The sequence below is a fragment of the Coregonus clupeaformis genome, chromosome 19 (assembly GCF_020615455.1).
Source record: "Coregonus clupeaformis isolate EN_2021a chromosome 19, ASM2061545v1, whole genome shotgun sequence".
In the NCBI taxonomy this organism is placed as follows: domain Eukaryota; kingdom Metazoa; phylum Chordata; class Actinopteri; order Salmoniformes; family Salmonidae; genus Coregonus; species Coregonus clupeaformis.
In genome coordinates, this window is record NC_059210.1 from 41787669 (window position 1) to 41812209 (window position 24541).

A 24541-nucleotide genomic window follows, 5' to 3' on the forward strand; every position below is an offset into this window, starting at 1 on the left:
AACGGTCTTGAGTGGCAACAAATCTGCCCAATTAGCTGATTCGCTTTCTATACACCCACTCCTTTTGACACACCCACTCGCCCATACACTAGTCACCATATTGGGCTGCAGCTAACCATACTTTGAGACCTGATGAAATTGCATGACTACTACGCACAAAAGCGTATTTCTCTCAAATTTTGTACACAAATGTGTTTACATCCCCGTTAGTGATAATCCATCCATTTGACAAGTGTGGCATATCAAGAAGCTGATTAAACAGCATGATCATTACACAGGTGCACCTTGTGCTGGGGACAATACAAGGTCCCTCTAAAATGTGCAGTTTTCTCACACAACACAATACCACAGATGTCTTAAGTTTTGAGGGGAGCATGCAATTGGCATGCTGACTGCAGAAATGTCCACCAGAGCTGTTGCCAGAAAATGGAATGTTCATTTCTTTAACATAAGCCGCCTCCAATGTCATTGTAGAGAATTTGGCAGTACGTTCAATCGTTTTCACAACCACAGACCACGTGTAACCACACCAGCTCAGGACCTCCACATCCTGCTTCTTCACCTGCGGGATCGTCTGAGACCAGCCACTCGAATAGCTGATGAAACTGTGGGTTTGCGCAACTGAATAATTTCTGCACAAACTCTCAGAAACCGTCTCAGGGAAGCTCATCTGCGTGCTCGTTGTCCTCACCAGGGTCTTGGCCTGACTGCAGTTCGGCATCGTAACCGACTTCAGTGGGCAAATGCTCACCTTCAATGGCCACTGGCACGCTGGAGAAGTGTGCTCTCGGATGAATCCCGGTTTCAGCTGTACCGGGCAGATGGCAGACAGTATGGCGTCGTGTGGGCGAGCGGTTTGCGGATGGCAACCTTGTGAACAGTGTGCCTCATGGTGGGGTTATGGTATGGGCAGGCATAAACTACGGACAACAAACTCAACTGCATTTTATCGATGGCAATTTGAATGCAGAGAGATACCGGACGAGATCCTGAGGCCCATTGTCGTGCCATTCATCCGCCGCCATCACCTCATGTGTCAGCATGATAATTCACTGCCCCATGTCGCAAGGATCTGTACACAATTCCTGGAAGCTAAAAATGTCCCAGTTCTTCCATTGCCTGCATACTCAACAGACATGTCACCCATTGTTTGGAATGCTCTGGATCGACGTGTACAACAGTGTGTTCCAGTTTCCGCCAATATCCAGCAACAGCCATTGAAGAGGAGTGGGACAACATTCCAAAGGCCACAATCAACAGCCTGATCAAGTAACTCTATGCGAAGGAGATGTGTCGTGCTGCATGAGACAAATGGTGGACACACCAGATACTGACTGGTTTTCTGATCCACGCCCCTATTTTTTTTAAAGGTATCTGTGACCAAAAGATCAGTGGAGGCTGCTGAGGGAAGAATGGCTCATATTAATGGCCAGAACGGAGCAAATGGAATGGCATCAAACACCTGGAAACCATGTGTTTGATGTATTTGATACCATTCCACCGATTCCCCTCCAGTCATTACCACGAGCTCGTTCTTCCCCAATTAAGGTGCCACCAACCTCCTGTGCAACAGATGCATATCTGTATTCCCGATCATGTGAAAGCCATAGATTAGGGCAGCATTTCCCAAACTTCGTTCCTCGGGACCCCAAGGGGTGCACGTTTTGGTTTTTGCCGTAACACTACACCGAGTCAAATTATCAAAGCTTGATTATTAGTTTAGTATTTGAATCAGGTGTGTACTGCTTGGGCAAAAACCAAACGTCACTCTCGTCCCGAGAACTGACTTTGGGAAACCTTGGATTAGGGCCTAATTTATTTATTTTAATTGACTGATTTCCTTATATGAACTGTAACACAGTAAAGTCTTTGATATTGTTGCATGTTGCGTTTATATTTTTGTTCAGTGTATAAGATTTCACTTTCCTTATAACTTTAAAATACATGTTTGTACACTGCTCAAAAAAATTAAGGGAACACTTAAACAACACAATGTAACTCCAAGTCAATCACACTTCTGTGAAATCAAACTGTCCACTTAGGAAGCAACACTGATTGACAAATTTCACATGCTGTTGTGCAAATGGAATAGACAACAGGTGGAAATTATAGGCAATTAGCAAGACACCCCCAATAAAGGAGTGGTTCTGCAGGTGGTGACCACAGACCACTTCTCAGTTCCTATGCTTCCTGGCTGATGTTTTGGTCACTTTTGAATGCTGGCGGTGCTTTCACTCTAGTGGTAGCATGAGACGGAGTCTACAACCCACACAAGTGGCTCAGGTAGTGCAGCTCATCCAGGATGGCACATCAATGCGAGCTGTGGCAAGAAGGTTTGCTGTGTCTGTCAGCGTAGTGTCCAGAGCATGGAGGCGCTACCAGGAGACAGGCCAGTACATCAGGAGACGTGGAGGAGGCCGTAGGAGGGCAACAACCCAGCAGCAGGACCGCTACCTCCGCCTTTGTGCAAGGAGGAGCAGGAGGAGCACTGCCAGAGCCCTGCAAAATGACCTCCAGCAGGCCACAAATGTGCATGTGTCTGCTCAAACGGTCAGAAACATACTCCATGAGGGTGGTATGAGGGCCCGACGTCCACAGGTGGGGGTTGTGCTTACAGCCCAACACCGTGCAGGACGTTTGGCATTTGCCAGAGAACACCAAGATTGGCAAATTCGCCACTGGCGCCCTGTGCTCTTCACAGATGAAAGCAGGTTCACACTGAGCACATGTGACAGACGTGACAGAGTCTGGAGACGCCCGTGGAGAACGTTCTGCTGCCTGCAACATCCTCCAGCATGACCGGTTTGGCGGTGGGTCAGTCATGGTGTGGGGTTACATCTCCTGGGAAGGATGAGATGTGTTACATCATGATGGCTCATCTCAGTGACACTGCAATGGGGAAAGTATTGGGCCTTTACAATAAGGTGTGGCAGGAAGGGAAACTGCCTGGAAGTTGGAAGCAGGCGGGAGTGGTGCCAATACGGAAACCTGGGAAAGACCCTACTAGTCCTTCAAGCTATAGGCTGATAGCGTTGACATCTCATGTATGTAAACGTATGGAAAGGATGATAACGGAAAGGCTGACATCTGGAGAGTAGAGGACTAATGTCACCAGATCAAGGTGGGTTCAGGAAAAGCAGGGGAACGATGGATCCTGTATTGTGCCTTGAGTCAGTCATACGGAAGGCACTGGAAAATAAGGAGGTGGTGGTAGCTGTTTTCTTTTATGTAGAGACGGCTTATGATATGATATGATGTGGAAGGAAGGCCTACTTATCAAGCTGGATAACATAAGGGTTGGAGGAAGGGTTTTTAACTGGATAAAGGATTTTCTTTTTGGGCGATCAATACAAGTGAGGGTGGGGAGCTCTATGTCAGAGAGCTATGAGGTGGATAATGGTACCCCCCAGGGAAGTGTCATTAGTCCTTTGTTCTTCTCCATCATGATTGAAGATGTATTCTCTAAGGTGAGACCTGATATTGGGAGGTCATAGTTTACGGATGATGGAGCGCCGTGGAAGAGAAATATTACCCATACAGCCAGAAGAGTTCAAGAAGCGATTAGTGAAGTAGAGCAGTGGTCCCTCAGGTGGGGCTTCAAGTTTTCAGTTGAGAAAACACAGACAGTGTTTTTTTCTAGAAGGAAGGTTGGGGAGGAAATATACTTGAAGTGGTATGGAAGGAATCTGGAGAGGGTGGGAGGGTTTAGGTTCTTGGGGGTCTGGTTTGACACTCGAATGACATGGGCAGAGCATATTAATAGAGTATTTGTCAAAGGAAAGAAAATATAAAGCTCAGACATCTTTAAAACAGCTAGATGTTATCCAGGCCCAAGCCCTAAGAATATGTTGTGGAGCACTCAGGACCCCCCCCTGTGGCAGCGATGCAGGTAGAGTTGGGAGAGATGCCATTAAAGTTAAGAAGACAACAGCTAGCCATGACATATTGGGTAAATCTACAAGGACATGAGGTTACACATCCTACAGAAAAGGTGCTCCCAGAGTGCTGAGAACATGAACAAAATTTGAATTGGGTGGATAGGCAATTGTATGGTGAGAGAGATGGGGTCGTTTGGGAGGGAGTTCAGCCACTTTGTGGTTCTTCCTGCTTCCTGTTTCTCCCTCAACCAGTGACATATCTACTGTTGCTGGAGAGGGTAAGAGATGTTGAGGAAGGAGTAGATTCAGTTGTAAGTGAACATTTAAGAACACAATACTATGCTTTCTTGAATATATTCACAGATGGATCTAAGGACCCTAAAACAGGGAGGACAGGAGCAGCTTTTAGTGTTCCTGAGTTTAAGGTGGCAGTGACGAAAAGAGCAACAGATCATTTATCTGTTTACACAATGGAGTTGTTGGCCAAACTATTGGCTGCAGAGTGGGTGGAGGAGGTGAGGCCAGACAGGGTAGTCATCTACTCTGACTCCTGTGCAGCACTGATGAGCTTAAATTCATGTGTGTCTCAGAGCAAACAGGATGTATTGTATGAGGGTTTGCAGTGTTTGTATAGAGTGAAACAGATGGGGGTATTTGTGATGTTCCTCTGGGTACCAGCTCATGTGGGAGTAGAGGGGAATGAGGAAGTGGATATTATTTCCAAGCAGGCTCTTAAACACCCTAATGTTGAGATGGAATTGTCAATCAGTAAAGCAGAAGCCAAGGGATTAATAATAACAGTGGTTAAAAATAAGTGGCAAGAGTTGTGGGACAGGAAGAGTAAGGGAAGACACCTGTATAAGATCCAGGAAAAGGTGGGGGCAGGGAGGTCCTCAGGCCGAGAGAGACGGGAGGAGAGTGTAGTCACAAGGCTGAGACTGGGACACACAAGGCTAAATAGTACATTGAAAGTGGTGGGGAAACATCCGACTGGGAGGTGTGATCATTGTCAGGAGGAGATGGAGACTGTGGAACATGTTCTATTTCAGTGCCAGAAATATGTGAGAGAAAGGGAGTGTTATGACGAGTTTCTCTGGTATCGAGTACTTCAGGTTGTAAGAGAATAGTTAAACACTTAGATGGAGAGTTGTTTCAGAGTATTTAATTGTTACAGTACCGGATTCGCATGACAAGCGGTACGGGCGTAGCCTATTGTCATCTGAATGATAGGCATACAAAATCTCTCAGTTTATATACGGCTTTGCAAGCTAATTCCATCCAACAGTTGCCAACCATTATTGAGTGTCACTCCCAACAATAATAGTATCATCTTGCAACCCAGTCAGCTCGCACCCTAATAAGGATATTCCATCACGTACTCATTCTAAGATTAACACAAGTGGCCCCCAAGCTATCTTGGCACGCAGACCTTCTGGCACCCACCAGTGACAGAAATAATTACATGGCATGTCCTCATCCTCCCAATCCCATGCAGCTCATGAGATCAAAGACATTAACAAATACTGTATAAAAAGACGTTATATCAGGGAGCGATTGTTATTAGATTTGAGGAGTAATGGGGTTGAAGAGCCAGGATTAAGTGAACTGATGGGGAAATCTTCAGGGGATGTAGTATTTAATTATGTATTTCGTTTCCTTAGGGAGACGAGATTATTGGGTAGGATTTAGACCTTCACTGTCTCTGGTCCACACTCCAGTCCAGTTGGTGGTGGTAATGCGCCTTAAAGTTGGTTGCTAACCGCCATATAAAATCCACAGAAGAAGAAGAACAGAGCGGGCTGACAGGCTGTGTGAAGGCACAGCTTCTAGAAGGCTAGCTGGACCAGCATGGGGGAGTTGAGCATAGTTCAGTGTGTATGTGTTGCGCTCTTTCACCGAGTTGTAAAAGCAAGCAGAGCAGAAACTGGCTACTCTTTAGTTAACTGATGTAGCTGGCAAGGTAACTGCTGTTTAACTTAACAGAAAAAAACTAAACTAGTGTTTATTCGCAGTGCTGAGCTAGTATTGTAACTGGCATTTAACGTTAGCTAAAGTTTCATCCCCTCTTGACTGAGGTGAATGAATAAGCTACGCTAGCTAGTAGCTACCACAGCCAGGTCAGCTCTAGCCTCTAGTTATCTGTCAGATAGCGATATGAGGTGGCTATTATTGCTATCTTGCTATTCTTTGTCATGCCTCATTTTAGGAGGATCAGATGGTGACAGGGCTCTCAGCAGGGTCAGGCAGCCAGGGAAGACCAGTATGTGATGGAGGTGAGGTAAATTTTTGCAGATACAACACTTAATTCTCTCTGTGCAGCAAACACTGGACAAGCCAGATGCTATTTTAAGGCAGTCTGACAAACCTCCAAAGTTGATTTCCAAACTGTATCAAGGATTGATAGAGGCTTTCCCGATGAAACAAAACATGTAAAACAAAAATGTGAAGAAGACCAGGTATAAGCTATTGTATAAGCTATAGTCTATCACAGTGCCATCCGTTTTGTCTCCAAAGCCCCATACACTACCCACCACTGTGACCTGTACGCTCTTGTTGGCTGGTCCTCACTACATGTTTGTCGTCAAACCCACTGGCTCCAGGCCATCTATAAATCACTGCTAGGCAAATCCCCGCCTTATCTTAGCTCATTGGTCACCATAGCAGCACCCACCCGTAGTCTGCGCTCCAGCAGGTATATCTCACTGGTCATTCCCAAAGCCAACACCTCCTTTGGCCGCCATTCCTTCCAGTTCTCTGCTGCCAATGACTGGAACGAATTGCAAAAATCTCTGATGCTGGAGACTCTTATCTCCCTCACTAACTTTAAGCATCAGTTGTCAGAGCACCTTACCGATCACTGCACCTGTACACAGCCCATCTGAAATTAGCCTACCCAACTACCTCATCCCTATATTGTTATTTATTTTGCTCTTTTGCACCCCAGTATCTCTATTTGCACATAATCTCTTGCACATCTAGCATTCCAGTGTTAATACTAATTGTAATTATTTTGCACTATAGCCTATTTATTGCCTTACCTCCATAACTTGCTACATTTGCACACACTGTATATTATTTTTTGACTTTGTTTTTTTACCCCATATGTAACTCTGTGTTGTTGTTTTTATCGCACTGCTTTGCTTTATCTTGGCCAGGTCGCAGTTGTAAATGAGAACTTGTTCTCAACTGGCTTACCTGGTTAAATAAAGGTGAAATAAAAATAAAAATAAAAATGATGATGAATGGATACAGATACTGTATGTTTGAATGCCCAGTCATGTTCATATAATCTCAAACATAAATTACTGCAGTTTAAGGCCATCCATAGAATGTACTATATGCCAGTGAAACTGAATTACATGCACTCAGAAATGTCATTCCTCTGCTGGAGGTGTAAAACCCAAAAGGGGACGTATTTGCATATGTTATGGTCTTGTGAAGGAAGGCTGGCCGAATTCTGGCAAAGTATATGTTATTTTATCTCAGCATATCTACAGATTCTCCGTTCTCCCTGTTTTTGTTTGCTTGGAAATGTTGATACTGGAGACTGTTATCTGCAGAAACTGTGTAACCATGCATTTATAGTGGCTAAGAAATGCATTGCCATTAATTGGAAGGTTGGTTATCCTCCCACAATGTCAAGGTATGTATCACTATATTTGGTTTATTACAAGATTTAGGGTATACTGGACAACTTTCATAAGGTCTGGATGCCTTATATGGAATACTATACGACAAAAGGAGTCTGTATTGAAAACATGCCCACGTCAGGGGAGATACCTATTTAGGCAATCCCAAGCTGCTGGGCTGCTCAGTCCTGGCCCTGGGGGTCTGCCGTCCTGTGGGTTGTCACTCTGGCCTTGGTCTAACACACCTGAAACCAATAATGAATGTTTCACTAAGATCCTAAAGCTGAGTGGGGTGTGTTGGGTTGGGGCGCTGCAGGGTGGTGGACCCCTAGGGACAGGACAGGGCGACTCAGCTATATTGTGTGCAAGTAAAACAAGCTCTACAGTACTATTAGTCCAATGAGAATAATTCTATGGAGGATTTGCTGTTTTTGTGTGTTTATGTATATTTGCGGTGTATGTGTAATTTTGTGTGTTTTTTTTTCAAACCTTTCCCTTGGCAATTAAAACAATTAAAGGTGTGAATTGGGAAGGAAATTGTGTTGGGAGAGAGTTGAGTTATTGACTAGACAGGTGGGGGTTGGGCGTGCAGGCGGCTCGGGCTGGCTGGTCTGCTTGAAATTTGATATAGAGGATGTCTTAATAAAGTCTTAATCAAGAGTTGTTCATTTGTTAGGCTATTGGTTAAAGGTGCAACACAATATTTATTATTGAATTACCTTTGATCTAGTTCAGTCTTATTAATCACTTAAACATATTTAATGATTATCTCTTACCTAGCTTGATGACTGTGGGCATTCTTGCTTACTTTTTGTTCTAAATGGAGACGGCATATTGGATTGTTTAAAAAAGCAGGAAATGAGCTTCATATGCCCAAAAAATTCTGGGGGAGGAAGCCCAGACCCCCCGCCAGGTTATGTTCCCCCCCACTTCTAAAGCCAAAGTGGCACCCCTGCTTATAGCAATGTACAGCCTTATGGATCTTGGGTCCATGAAATGGGGTATCAGCCTACACAGTGACAGCCACAGATTACAATTCTAAAGAGTTAACACAAATAAATATTAGCGTCGTAGTTCTTATTCTACAGCAGTCCTTCCTGTCTTGCAGCTAGTTGCTTAACGCGCAGGGCCTGCTGCCTGGAGAAAGGGGTAGGTAGCTGCATCCCAATATGGCGGCCGGAATATGGACAAGTGGGTGTGTCGAAAGGAAAGTAGTGCGTGTGTGGAAAGTGCTCTCCTATAGGTTGGGTTTTGATTGAGCGGTGTTGTTTTTCTTCCATTACTTACCAGGCAACTACCTTACAATAAGTTATCATACTGCGTATTTCACTGTTAGTTTTACAAAAATAATTGTACATTTTCAGTTGTAAAACTGACGATTGTTTGTTTTTTATTAATAGTATTGACGATGGGTGTACTGTTGCTTCGTGCGTTGAATGCATGTGCTTACTGTGACTGTCATCCTGATATTGGCTATTAGGTAGCTACTTCCCACGCCGTTGCCGAACAGTAGTGCTTGTCAAGCGGGAGCAAAGGGCACTGTGTCCCAGTGTTGTTGCCTTTCATGCCCTCCCCCATTGAATAGTAGACTGTATGTATGTATCAAGGTGACATCTAGATGGCTATCAATATTAGTTATTTATTGTGTAGGCTTCTATCCTACTTGAAATAAAATAATGTGAGAGAAAAAATGGCCGCGCTAGCTAGCACTGGCGACACGACCTTGATACCCAGTAGGAAGCACTTCAAGTCGGCAGGTATATCGATACAACACCGGTGCACTGGTCGCCGGCTTATCTCGCCTTACAGCCCAATCAGCCACCCCAAACGGTCTTGAGTGGCAACAAATCTGCCCAATTAGCTGATTCGCTTTCTATACACCCACTCCTTTTGACACACCCACTCGCCCATACACTAGTCACCATATTGGGCTGCAGCTAACCATACTTTGAGACCTGATGAAATTGCATGACTACTACGCACAAAAAGCGTATTTCTCTCAAATTTTGTACACAAATGTGTTTACATCCCCGTTAGTGATAATCCATCCATTTGACAAGTGTGGCATATCAAGAAGCTGATTAAACAGCATGATCATTACACAGGTGCACCTTGTGCTGGGGACAATACAAGGTCCCTCTAAAATGTGCAGTTTTCTCACACAACACAATACCACAGATGTCTTAAGTTTTGAGGGAGCATGCAATTGGCATGCTGACTGCAGAAATGTCCACCAGAGCTGTTGCCAGAAAATGGAATGTTCATTTCTTTAACATAAGCCGCCTCCAATGTCATTGTAGAGAATTTGGCAGTACGTTCAATCGTTTTCACAACCACAGACCACGTGTAACCACACCAGCTCAGGACCTCCACATCCTGCTTCTTCACCTGCGGGATCGTCTGAGACCAGCCACTCGAATAGCTGATGAAACTGTGGGTTTGCGCAACTGAATAATTTCTGCACAAACTCTCAGAAACCGTCTCAGGGAAGCTCATCTGCGTGCTCGTTGTCCTCACCAGGGTCTTGGCCTGACTGCAGTTCGGCATCGTAACCGACTTCAGTGGGCAAATGCTCACCTTCAATGGCCACTGGCACGCTGGAGAAGTGTGCTCTCGGATGAATCCCGGTTTCAGCTGTACCGGGCAGATGGCAGACAGTATGGCGTCGTGTGGGCGAGCGGTTTGCGGATGGCAACCTTGTGAACAGTGTGCCTCATGGTGGGGTTATGGTATGGGCAGGCATAAACTACGGACAACAAACTCAACTGCATTTTATCGATGGCAATTTGAATGCAGAGAGATACCGGACGAGATCCTGAGGCCCATTGTCGTGCCATTCATCCGCCGCCATCACCTCATGTGTCAGCATGATAATTCACTGCCCCATGTCGCAAGGATCTGTACACAATTCCTGGAAGCTAAAAATGTCCCAGTTCTTCCATTGCCTGCATACTCAACAGACATGTCACCCATTGTTTGGAATGCTCTGGATCGACGTGTACAACAGTGTGTTCCAGTTTCCGCCAATATCCAGCAACAGCCATTGAAGAGGAGTGGGACAACATTCCAAAGGCCACAATCAACAGCCTGATCAAGTAACTCTATGCGAAGGAGATGTGTCGTGCTGCATGAGACAAATGGTGGACACACCAGATACTGACTGGTTTTCTGATCCACGCCCCTATTTTTTTTTAAAGGTATCTGTGACCAAAAGATCAGTGGAGGCTGCTGAGGGAAGAATGGCTCATATTAATGGCCAGAACGGAGCAAATGGAATGGCATCAAACACCTGGAAACCATGTGTTTGATGTATTTGATACCATTCCACCGATTCCCCTCCAGTCATTACCACGAGCTCGTTCTTCCCAATTAAGGTGCCACCAACCTCCTGTGCAACAGATGCATATCTGTATTCCCGATCATGTGAAAGCCATAGATTAGGGCAGCATTTCCCAAACTCGTTCCTCGGGACCCCAAGGGGTGCACGTTTTGGTTTTTGCCGTAACACTACACCGAGTCAAATTATCAAAGCTTGATTATTAGTTTAGTATTTGAATCAGGTGTGTACTGCTTGGGCAAAAACCAAAACGTGCACCCCTTCGGGTCCCGAGAACTGACTTTGGGAAACCTTGGATTAGGGCCTAATTTATTTATTTTAATTGACTGATTTCCTTATATGAACTGTAACACAGTAAAGTCTTTGATATTGTTGCATGTTGCGTTTATATTTTGTTCAGTGTATAAGATTTCACTTTCCCTTATAACTTTAAAATACATGTTTGTACACTGCTCAAAAAAATTAAGGGAACACTTAAACAACACAATGTAACTCCAAGTCAATCACACTTCTGTGAAATCAAACTGTCCACTTAGGAAGCAACACTGATTGACAAATTTCACATGCTGTTGTGCAAATGGAATAGACAACAGGTGGAAATTATAGGCAATTAGCAAGACACCCCCAATAAAGGAGTGGTTCTGCAGGTGGTGACCACAGACCACTTCTCAGTTCCTATGCTTCCTGGCTGATGTTTTGGTCACTTTTGAATGCTGGCGGTGCTTTCACTCTAGTGGTAGCATGAGACGGAGTCTACAACCCACACAAGTGGCTCAGGTAGTGCAGCTCATCCAGGATGGCACATCAATGCGAGCTGTGGCAAGAAGGTTTGCTGTGTCTGTCAGCGTAGTGTCCAGAACATGGAGGCACTACCAGGAGACAGGCCAGTACATCAGGAGACGTGGAGGAGGCCGTAGGAGGGCAACAACCCAGCAGCAGGACCGCTACCTCCGCCTTTGTGCAAGGAGGAGCACTGCCAGAGCCCTGCAAAATGACCTCCAGCAGGCCACAAATGTGCATGTGTCTGCTCAAACGGTCAGAAACATACTCCATGAGGGTGGTATGAGGGCCCGACGTCCACAGGTGGGGGTTGTGCTTACAGCCCAACACCGTGCAGGACGTTTGGCATTTGCCAGAGAACACCAAGATTGGCAAATTCGCCACTGGCGCCCTGTGCTCTTCACAGATGAAAGCAGGTTCACACTGAGCACATGTGACAGACGTGACAGAGTCTGGAGACGCCGTGGAGAACGTTCTGCTGCCTGCAACATCCTCCAGCATGACCGGTTTGGCGGTGGGTCAGTCATGGTGTGGGGTTACATCTCCTGGGAAGGATGAGATGTGTTACATCATGATGGCTCATCTCAGTGACACTGCAATGGGGAAAGTATTGGGCCTTTACAATAAGGTGTGGCAGGAAGGGAAACTGCCTGGAAGTTGGAAGCAGGCGGGAGTGGTGCCAATACGGAAACCTGGGAAAGACCCTACTAGTCCTTCAAGCTATAGGCTGATAGCGTTGACATCTCATGTATGTAAACGTATGGAAAGGATGATAACGGAAAGGCTGACATCTGGAGAGTAGAGGACTAATGTCACCAGATCAAGGTGGGTTCAGGAAAAGCAGGGGAACGATGGATCCTGTATTGTGCCTTGAGTCAGTCATACGGAAGGCACTGGAAAATAAGGAGGTGGTGGTAGCTGTTTTCTTTTATGTAGAGACGGCTTATGATATGATATGATGTGGAAGGAAGGCCTACTTATCAAGCTGGATAACATAAGGGTTGGAGGAAGGGTTTTTAACTGGATAAAGGATTTTCTTTTTGGGCGATCAATACAAGTGAGGGTGGGGGAGCTCTATGTCAGAGAGCTATGAGGTGGATAATGGTACCCCCCAGGGAAGTGTCATTAGTCCTTTGTTCTTCTCCATCATGATTGAAGATGTATTCTCTAAGGTGAGACCTGATATTGGGAGGTCATAGTTTACGGATGATGGAGCGCCGTGGAAGAGAAATATTACCCATACAGCCAGAAGAGTTCAAGAAGCGATTAGTGAAGTAGAGCAGTGGTCCCTCAGGTGGGGCTTCAAGTTTTCAGTTGAGAAAACACAGACAGTGTTTTTTTCTAGAAGGAAGGTTGGGGAGGAAATATACTTGAAGTGGTATGGAAGGAATCTGGAGAGGGTGGGAGGGTTTAGGTTCTTGGGGGTCTGGTTTGACACTCGAATGACATGGGCAGAGCATATTAATAGAGTATTTGTCAAAGGAAAGAAAATATAAAGCTCAGACATCTTTAAAACAGCTAGATGTTATCCAGGCCCAAGCCCTAAGAATATGTTGTGGAGCACTCAGGACCCCCCCCTGTGGCAGCGATGCAGGTAGAGTTGGGAGAGATGCCATTAAAGTTAAGAAGACAACAGCTAGCCATGACATATTGGGTAAATCTACAAGGACATGAGGTTACACATCCTACAGAAAAGGTGCTCCCAGAGTGCTGAGAACATGAACAAAATTTGAATTGGGTGGATAGGCAATTGTATGGTGAGAGAGATGGGGTCGTTTGGGAGGGAGTTCAGCCACTTTGTGGTTCTTCCTGCTTCCTGTTTCTCCCTCAACCAGTGACATATCTACTGTTGCTGGAGAGGGTAAGAGATGTTGAGGAAGGAGTAGATTCAGTTGTAAGTGAACATTTAAGAACACAATACTATGCTTTCTTGAATATATTCACAGATGGATCTAAGGACCCTAAAACAGGGAGGACAGGAGCAGCTTTTAGTGTTCCTGAGTTTAAGGTGGCAGTGACGAAAAGAGCAACAGATCATTTATCTGTTTACACAATGGAGTTGTTGGCCAAACTATTGGCTGCAGAGTGGGTGGAGGAGGTGAGGCCAGACAGGGTAGTCATCTACTCTGACTCCTGTGCAGCACTGATGAGCTTAAATTCATGTGTGTCTCAGAGCAAACAGGATGTATTGTATGAGGGTTTGCAGTGTTTGTATAGAGTGAAACAGATGGGGGTATTTGTGATGTTCCTCTGGGTACCAGCTCATGTGGGAGTAGAGGGGAATGAGGAAGTGGATATTATTTCCAAGCAGGCTCTTAAACACCCTAATGTTGAGATGGAATTGTCAATCAGTAAAGCAGAAGCCAAGGGATTAATAATAACAGTGGTTAAAAATAAGTGGCAAGAGTTGTGGGACAGGAAGAGTAAGGGAAGACACCTGTATAAGATCCAGGAAAAGGTGGGGGCAGGGAGGTCCTCAGGCCGAGAGAGACGGGAGGAGAGTGTAGTCACAAGGCTGAGACTGGGACACACAAGGCTAAATAGTACATTGAAAGTGGTGGGGAAACATCCGACTGGGAGGTGTGATCATTGTCAGGAGGAGATGGAGACTGTGGAACATGTTCTATTTCAGTGCCAGAAATATGTGAGAGAAAGGGAGTGTTATGACGAGTTTCTCTGGTATCGAGTACTTCAGGTTGTAAGAGAATAGTTAAACACTTAGATGGAGAGTTGTTTCAGAGTATTTAATTGTTACAGTACCGGATTCGCATGACAAGCGGTACGGGCGTAGCCTATTGTCATCTGAATGATAGGCATACAAAATCTCTCAGTTTATATACGGCTTTGCAAGCTAATTCCATCCAACAGTTGCCAACCATTATTGAGTGTCACTCCCAACAATAATAGTATCATCTTGCAACCCAGTCAGCTCGCACCCTAATAAGGATATTCCATCACGTACTCATTCTAAGATTAACACAAGTGGCCCCCAAGCTATCTTGGCACGCAGACCTTCTGGCACCCACCAGTGACAGAAATAATTACATGGCATGTCCTCATCCTCCCAATCCCATGCAGCTCATGAGATCAAAGACATTAACAAATACTGTATAAAAAGACGTTATATCAGGGAGCGATTGTTATTAGATTTGAGGAGTAATGGGGTTGAAGAGCCAGGATTAAGTGAACTGATGGGGAAATCTTCAGGGGATGTAGTATTTAATTATGTATTTCGTTTCCTTAGGGAGACGAGATTATTGGGTAGGATTTAGACCTTCACTGTCTCTGGTCCACACTCCAGTCCAGTTGGTGGTGGTAATGCGCCTTAAAGTTGGTTGCTAACCGCCATATAAAATCCACAGAAGAAGAAGAACAGAGCGGGCTGACAGGCTGTGTGAAGGCACAGCTTCTAGAAGGCTAGCTGGACCAGCATGGGGGAGTTGAGCATAGTTCAGTGTGTATGTGTTGCGCTCTTTCACCGAGTTGTAAAAGCAAGCAGAGCAGAAACTGGCTACTCTTTAGTTAACTGATGTAGCTGGCAAGGTAACTGCTGTTTAACTTAACAGAAAAAAACTAAACTAGTGTTTATTCGCAGTGCTGAGCTAGTATTGTAACTGGCATTTAACGTTAGCTAAAGTTTCATCCCCTCTTGACTGAGGTGAATGAATAAGCTACGCTAGCTAGTAGCTACCACAGCCAGGTCAGCTCTAGCCTCTAGTTATCTGTCAGATAGCGATATGAGGTGGCTATTATTGCTATCTTGCTATTCTTTGTCATGCCTCATTTTAGGAGGATCAGATGGTGACAGGGCTCTCAGCAGGGTCAGGCAGCCAGGGAAGACCAGTATGTGATGGAGGTGAGGTAAATTTTTGCAGATACAACACTTAATTCTCTCTGTGCAGCAAACACTGGACAAGCCAGATGCTATTTTAAGGCAGTCTGACAAACCTCCAAAGTTGATTTCCAAACTGTATCAAGGATTGATAGAGGCTTTTCCCGATGAAACAAAACATGTAAAACAAAAATGTGAAGAAGACCAGGTATAAGCTATTGTATAAGCTATAGTCTATCACAGTGCCATCCGTTTTGTCTCCAAAGCCCCATACACTACCCACCACTGTGACCTGTACGCTCTTGTTGGCTGGTCCTCACTACATGTTTGTCGTCAAACCCACTGGCTCCAGGCCATCTATAAATCACTGCTAGGCAAATCCCCGCCTTATCTTAGCTCATTGGTCACCATAGCAGCACCCACCCGTAGTCTGCGCTCCAGCAGGTATATCTCACTGGTCATTCCCAAAGCCAACACCTCCTTTGGCCGCCATTCCTTCCAGTTCTCTGCTGCCAATGACTGGAACGAATTGCAAAAATCTCTGAAGCTGGAGACTCTTATCTCCCTCACTAACTTTAAGCATCAGTTGTCAGAGCACCTTACCGATCACTGCACCTGTACACAGCCCATCTGAAATTAGCCCACCCAACTACCTCATCCCTATATTGTTATTTATTTTGCTCTTTTGCACCCCAGTATCTCTATTTGCACATAATCTCTTGCACATCTAGCATTCCAGTGTTAATACTAATTGTAATTATTTTGCACTATAGCCTATTTATTGCCTTACCTCCATAACTTGCTACATTTGCACACACTGTATATTATTTTTTGACTTTGTTTTTTTACCCCATATGTAACTCTGTGTTGTTGTTTTTATCGCACTGCTTTGCTTTATCTTGGCCAGGTCGCAGTTGTAAATGAGAACTTGTTCTCAACTGGCTTACCTGGTTAAATAAAGGTGAAATAAAAATAAAAATAAAAATGATGATGAATGGATACAGATACTGTATGTTTGAATGCCCAGTCATGTTCATATAATCTCAAACATAAATTACTGCAGTTTAAGGCCATCCATAGAATGTACTATATGCCAGTGAAACTGAATTACATGCACTCAGAAATGTCATTCCTCTGCTGGAGGTGTAAAACCCAAAAGGGGACGTATTTGCATATGTTATGGTCTTGTGAAGGAAGGCTGGCCGAATTCTGGCAAAGTATATGTTATTTTATCTCAGCATATCTACAGATTCTCCGTTCTCCCTGTTTTTGTTTGCTTGGAAATGTTGATACTGGAGACTGTTATCTGCAGAAACTGTGTAACCATGCATTTATAGTGGCTAAGAAATGCATTGCCATTAATTGGAAGGTTGGTTATCCTCCCACAATGTCAAGGTATGTATCACTATATTTGGTTTATTACAAGATTTAGGGTATACTGGACAACTTTCATAAGGTCTGGATGCCTTATATGGAATACTATACGACAAAAGGAGTCTGTATTGAAAACATGCCCACGTCAGGGGAGATACCTATTTAGGCAATCCCAAGCTGCTGGGCTGCTCAGTCCTGGCCCTGGGGGTCTGCCGTCCTGTGGGTTGTCACTCTGGCCTTGGTCTAACACACCTGAAACCAATAATGAATGTTTCACTAAGATCCTAAAGCTGAGTGGGGTGTGTTGGGTTGGGGCGCTGCAGGGTGGTGGACCCCTAGGGACAGGACAGGGCGACTCAGCTATATTGTGTGCAAGTAAAACAAGCTCTACAGTACTATTAGTCCAATGAGAATAATTCTATGGAGGATTTGCTGTTTTTGTGTGTTTATGTATATTTGCGGTGTATGTGTAATTTTTGTGTGTTTTTTTTTTCAAACCTTTCCCTTGGCAATTAAAACAATTAAAGGTGTGAATTGGGAAGGAAATTGTGTTGGGAGAGAGTTGAGTTATTGACTAGACAGGTGGGGGTTGGGCGTGCAGGCGGCTCGGGCTGGCTGGTCTGCTTGAAATTTGATATAGAGGATGTCTTAATAAAGTCTTAATCAAGAGTTGTTCATTTGTTAGGCTATTGGTTAAAGGTGCAACACAATATTTATTATTGAATTACCTTTGATCTAGTTCAGTCTTATTAATCACTTAAACATATTTAATAATTATCTCTTACCTAGCTTGATGACTGTGGGCATTCTTGCTTACTTTTTGTTCTAAATGGAGACGGCATATTGGATTGTTTAAAAAAGCAGGAAATGAGCTTCATATGCCCAAAAAATTCTGGGGGAGGAAGCCCAGACCCCCCGCCAGGTTATGTTCCCCCCACTTCTAAAGCCAAAGTGGCACCCCTGCTTATAGCAATGTACAGCCTTATGGATCTTGGGTCCATGAAATGGGGTATCAGCCTACACAGTGACAGCCACAGATTACAATTCTAAAGAGTTAACACAAATAAATATTAGCGTCGTAGTTCTTATTCTACAGCAGTCCTTCCTGTCTTGCAGCTAGTTGCTTAACGCGCAGGGCCTGCTGCCTGGAGAAAGGGGTAGGTAGCTGCATCCCAATATGGCGGCCGGAATATGGACAAGTGGGTGTGTCGAAAGGAAAGTAGTGCGTGTGTGGAAAGTGCTCTCCTATAGGTTGGGTTTTGATTGAGCGGTGTTGTTTTTCTTCCATTACTTACCAGGCAACTACCTTACAATAAGTTATCATACTGCGTATTTCACTGTTAGTTTTACAAAAATAATTGTACATTTTCAGTTGTAAAACTGACGATTGTTTGTTTTTTATTAATAGTATTGACGATGGGTGTACTGTTGCTTCGTGCGTTGAATGCATGTGCTTACTGTGACTGTCATCCTGATATTGGCTATTAGGTAGCTACTTCCCACGCCGTTGCCGAACAGTAGTGCTTGTCAAGCGGGAGCAAAGGGCACTGTGTCCCAGTGTTGTTGCCTTTCATGCCCTCCCCATTGAATAGTAGACTGTATGTATGTATCAAGGTGACATCTAGATGGCTATCAATATTAGTTATTTATTGTGTAGGCTTCTATCCTACTTGAAATAAAATAATGTGAGAGAAAAAATGGCCGCGCTAGCTAGCACTGGCGACACGACCTTGATACCCAGTAGGAAGCACTTCAAGTCGGCAGGTATATCGATACAACACCGGTGCACTGGTCGCCGGCTTATCTCGCCTTACAGCCCAATCAGCCACCCCAAACGGTCTTGAGTGGCAACAAATCTGCCCAATTAGCTGATTCGCTTTCTATACACCCACTCCTTTTGACACACCCACTCGCCCATACACTAGTCACCATATTGGGCTGCAGCTAACCATACTTTGAGACCTGATGAAATTGCATGACTACTACGCACAAAAAGCGTATTTCTCTCAAATTTTGTACACAAATGTGTTTACATCCCCGTTAGTGATAATCCATCCATTTGACAAGTGTGGCATATCAAGAAGCTGATTAAACAGCATGATCATTACACAGGTGCACCTTGTGCTGGGGACAATACAAGGTCCCTCTAAAATGTGCAGTTTTCTCACACAACACAATACCACAGATGTCTTAAGTTTTGAGGGAGCATGCAATTGGCATGCTGACTGCAGAAATGTCCACCAGAGCTGTTGCCAGAAAATGGAATGTTCATTTCTTTAACATAAGCCGCCTCCAATGTCATTGTAGAGAATTTGGCAGTACGTTCAATCGTTTTCACAACCACAGACCACGTGTAACCACACCAGCTCAGGACCTCCACATCCTGCTTCTTCACCTGCGGGATCGTCTGAGACCAGCCACTCGAATAGCTGATGAAACTGTGGGTTTGCGCAACTGAATAATTTCTGCACAAACTCTCAGAAACCGTCTCAGGGAAGCTCATCTGCGTGCTCGTTGTCCTCACCAGGGTCTTGGCCTGACTGCAGTTCGGCATCGTAACCGACTTCAGTGGGCAAATGCTCACCTTCAATGGCCACTGGCACGCTGGAGAAGTGTGCTCTCGGATGAATCCCGGTTTCAGCTGTACCGGGCAGATGGCAGACAGTATGGCGTCGTGTGGGCGAGCGGTTTGCGGATGGCAACCTTGTGAACAGTGTGCCTCATGGTGGGGTTATGGTATGGGCAGGCATAAACTACGGACAACAAACTCAACTGCATTTTATCGATGGCAATTTGAATGCAGAGAGATACCGGACGAGATCCTGAGGCCCATTGTCGTGCCATTCATCCGCCGCCATCACCTCATGTGTCAGCATGATAATTCACTGCCCCATGTCGCAAGGATCTGTACACAATTCCTGGAAGCTAAAAATGTCCCAGTTCTTCCATTGCCTGCATACTCAACAGACATGTCACCCATTGTTTGGAATGCTCTGGATCGACGTGTACAACAGTGTGTTCCAGTTTCCGCCAATATCCAGCAACAGCCATTGAAGAGGAGTGGGACAACATTCCAAAGGCCACAATCAACAGCCTGATCAAGTAACTCTATGCGAAGGAGATGTGTCGTGCTGCATGAGACAAATGGTGGACACACCAGATACTGACTGGTTTTCTGATCCACGCCCCTATTTTTTTTTTAAAGGTATCTGTGACCAAAAGATCAGTGGAGGCTGCTGAGGGAAGAATGGCTCATATTAATGGCCAGAACGGAGCAAATGGAATGGCATCAAACACCTGGAAACCATGTGTTTGATGTATTTGATACCATTCCACCGATTCCCCTCCAGTCATTACCACGAGCTCGTTCTTCCCAATTAAGGTGCCACCAACCTCCTGTGCAACAGATGCATATCTGTATTCCCGATCATGTGAAAGCCATAGATTAGGGCAGCATTTCCCAAACTCGTTCCTCGGGACCCCAAGGGGTGCACGTTTTGGTTTTTGCCGTAACACTACACCGAGTCAAATTATCAAAGCTTGATTATTAGTTTAGTATTTGAATCAGGTGTGTACTGCTTGGGCAAAAACCAAAACGTGCACCCCTTCGGGTCCCGAGAACTGACTTTGGGAAACCTTGGATTAGGGCCTAATTTATTTATTTTAATTGACTGATTTCCTTATATGAACTGTAACACAGTAAAGTCTTTGATATTGTTGCATGTTGCGTTTATATTTTTGTTCAGTGTATAAGATTTCACTTTCCCTTATAACTTTAAAATACATGTTTGTACACTGCTCAAAAAAATTAAGGGAACACTTAAACAACACAATGTAACTCCAAGTCAATCACACTTCTGTGAAATCAAACTGTCCACTTAGGAAGCAACACTGATTGACAAATTTCACATGCTGTTGTGCAAATGGAATAGACAACAGGTGGAAATTATAGGCAATTAGCAAGACACCCCCAATAAAGGAGTGGTTCTGCAGGTGGTGACCACAGACCACTTCTCAGTTCCTATGCTTCCTGGCTGATGTTTTGGTCACTTTTGAATGCTGGCGGTGCTTTCACTCTAGTGGTAGCATGAGACGGAGTCTACAACCCACACAAGTGGCTCAGGTAGTGCAGCTCATCCAGGATGGCACATCAATGCGAGCTGTGGCAAGAAGGTTTGCTGTGTCTGTCAGCGTAGTGTCCAGAACATGGAGGCACTACCAGGAGACAGGCCAGTACATCAGGAGACGTGGAGGAGGCCGTAGGAGGGCAACAACCCAGCAGCAGGACCGCTACCTCCGCCTTTGTGCAAGGAGGAGCAGGAGGAGCACTGCCAGAGCCCTGCAAAATGACCTCCAGCAGGCCACAAATGTGCATGTGTCTGCTCAAACGGTCAGAAACATACTCCATGAGGGTGGTATGAGGGCCCGACGTCCACAGGTGGGGGTTGTGCTTACAGCCCAACACCGTGCAGGACGTTTGGCATTTGCCAGAGAACACCAAGATTGGCAAATTCGCCACTGGCGCCCTGTGCTCTTCACAGATGAAAGCAGGTTCACACTGAGCACATGTGACAGACGTGACAGAGTCTGGAGACGCCGTGGAGAACGTTCTGCTGCCTGCAACATCCTCCAGCATGACCGGTTTGGCGGTGGGTCAGTCATGGTGTGGGGTGGCATTTCTTTGGGGGGCCGCACAGCCCTCCATGTGCTCGCCAGAGGTAGCCTGACTGCCATTAGGTACCGAGATGAGATCCTCAGACCCCTTGTGAGACCATATGCTGGTGCGGTTGGCCCTGGGTTCCTCGTAATGCAAGACAATGCTAGACCTCATGTGGCTGGAGTGTGTCAGCAGTTCCTGCAAGAGGAAGGCATTGATGCTATGGACTGAATCCAATTGAGCACATTTGGGACATCATGTCTGGGACATCATGTCACGCTCCATCCACCAACGCCACGTTGCACCACAGACTGTCCAGGAGTTGGCGGATGCTTTAGTCCAGGTCTGGGAGGAGATCCCTCAGGAGACCATTCGCCACCTCATCAGGAGCATGCCCAGGCATTGTAGGGAGGTCATACAGGCACGTGGAGGCCACACACACTACTGAGCCTCATTTTGACTTGTTTTAAGGACATTACATCAAAGTTGGATCAGCCTGTAGTGTGGTTTTCCACTTTAATTTTGAGTGTGACTCCAAATCCAGACCTCCATGGGTTGATACATTTGATTTCCATTGATAATTTTTGTGTGATTTTGTTGTCAGCACATTCAACTATGTAAAGAAAAACATATTTAATAAGATTATTTCATTCATTCAGATCTAGGATGTGTTATTTTAGTGTTCCCTTTATTTTTTTGAGCAGTGTATATTTATGTGCATATTTTCTAAAGGTCTTTCTTGATCAAAACATCTGCACCCATTGCTGTGAACATCTCACAGAGCTCTAGCTTGGCTTCCTGAACTCGCTAGGAACTCACCTTTCATCTCATATTAATTCTATCCATCTATGACAAACAGAAAGTGTTTTTTGTTTAAAATCAATTAATTATTTAATATTATTGGCTGTAAATCGATCTCTAAATGTGCTACAGTGACAAAACTACTCACTCCTGCTGCGTTATGATGTAAGGAGCCAGGAGTTGATGGACAGTTGGAAGAGCGAATGAAATGGTAGGAGGGACATCCCAGCTTCAAGTGGTGTCAAATTTCACATCCTGCTTCACACTCGCACTGTCCCCTTTCCTCCGTGGCTGAGTGACTCATTGTGAGCTTACAGAACAGGGCTGCGGGCAGCTGAGAGAAGATTTAGGAAAACGAAACTTCTGGAGGACCTATCATCCTTTCACTCCCTCCTCTCTACCTTCTCTTCCTCTTGTCTCCGCTGCTAAAGCCACTTTCTACCACTCTAAATTTCAAGCTTCTGACTCTAACCATAGGAAACTCATTTCCACCTTCTCCTCCAACTACTTTTCTCCTTCCCCCTTCTGACACCCAGGTAGTGACATGCATCTCTGGATGCCTGGCAGATATCTCAACTTGGATGTTGGCCCACCACCTCAAGCTCAACCTCGACAAGACGGAACTGCTCTTCCTCCCGGGGAAGGCCTGCCCCTCAAAGACCTCTCATCACGGTTGACAACTCCACAGTGTCACCCTCCCAGAGTGCAAAGAACCTTGGCGTGACCCTGGACAACACCCTGTCCTTCTCTGCAAACATCAAAGCAGTGACCCGCTCCTGCAGGTTCATGCTCTACAACATCCATAGAGTACGACCCTACCTCACACAGAAAGAGGCGCAGGTCCTAATCCAGGCACTTGTCGTCTCCCGTCTAGACTACTGCAACTCACTGTAGGCTGGGCTCCCCGCTTGTGCCATCAAACCACTGCAACTTTTCCAGAACGCAGCAGCCCGCCTGGTTTTCAACCTTCCCAAGTTCTCTCATGTCACCCCGCTCCTCCGCACACTCCACTGGCTTCCAGGTGAAGCTCGCATCCACTACAAGATCATGGTGCTTACCTACGGAGCAGCAAGAGGAACTGCCCCTCCCTACCATCAGGCTATGCTCAAACCCTACACCCCAACCCGAGCACTCCGTTCTGCCACCTCAGGTCTCTTGGCCCTCCCACCCCTACGGGAGGGCAGTTCCCGCTCAGCCCAGTCCAAGCTCTTCTCTGTCCTGGCACCCCAATGGTAGGACAGCAGAGACCCTGCCCATTTTCCGAAAACATCTGAAACACTAGCTCTTCAAACAGTATCTTAAATAAACCTCCTCCTCACCTCGACCCCCCCCCCACACACACACACACACTCTACTGACAGCTATGTCATTGAGGAAATGTACTTTCTATGCCTGTGATATGTGGTTGTCCCACCTAGCTATCTTAAGCAAAAATGTCGGTCGGAACTGGAACCAGAACCATGTAGCTCCCCTTAACTACACTTTATATCGAAGAGGTTTAATTAGCTTTAATAGCGTGCCATCTGAAAAAAACGGGGAAAATATGTGTACTGTCTTAAAACACAATTTTCCACCACAATTTTCAGATTTTCGTACAACAGCCAAGGGTGTGCAACATCATAGGTTGTCTTAAAATCTGAAAATGGTGGTGGGAAATTGTGTTTTATTAACCACAGCAAACTTCATTGGCTGATCCCTCCTGGTGAGGAGGGATCAGCCAATCGTGAAGAAAACATTTAATTGACTACTTCAATGGTGCTGCCCAGGCTTTCACAGACGCTATAATGGCACAGATACAAAGATCAGTCCTCTATCTATCTCTATGGGTAGATTTGTTACACTGCATTGTGTGACAGGGTAGGATAAGGATAGGAATCACAATTTTGGTCAGTGTTTCCCATGGGACCCTAAATAGCAGAAAGTTCAAACAGTATAAAAGCACCGAAGGTTACACCTGTTCAGATGAGAGCTTTCATTCAAACCAAATCAAATCAAATGTATTTATAATGCCCTTTTTACATCAGCAGAAACCCAGCCTAAAGCTCCAAACAGCAAGCAATGCAGATGTAGAAGCACGGTGGCTAGTAAAAACTCCCTAGAAAGGCAGGAACCTAGGAAGAAACCTAGAGAGGAACCAGGCTCTGAGGGGTGGCCAGGTGGGGATTATAAGAGTACATGGCCATTAAGGCCTAATCGTTCTTCAAGATATTCAAACGTTTATAGATGACCAGCAGGGTCATAAAATAATCACAG

The 24541-nt window shown here is 45.2% G+C and overlaps 1 long non-coding RNA gene across 1 annotated transcript in view; it reads left to right on the forward strand.

Annotated features, from left to right (window-relative positions):
- Positions 1-24541, forward strand: part of LOC121531349 — a 35107-nt gene that overhangs the window by 9360 nt on the left and 1206 nt on the right. The window lies entirely within an intron of this gene.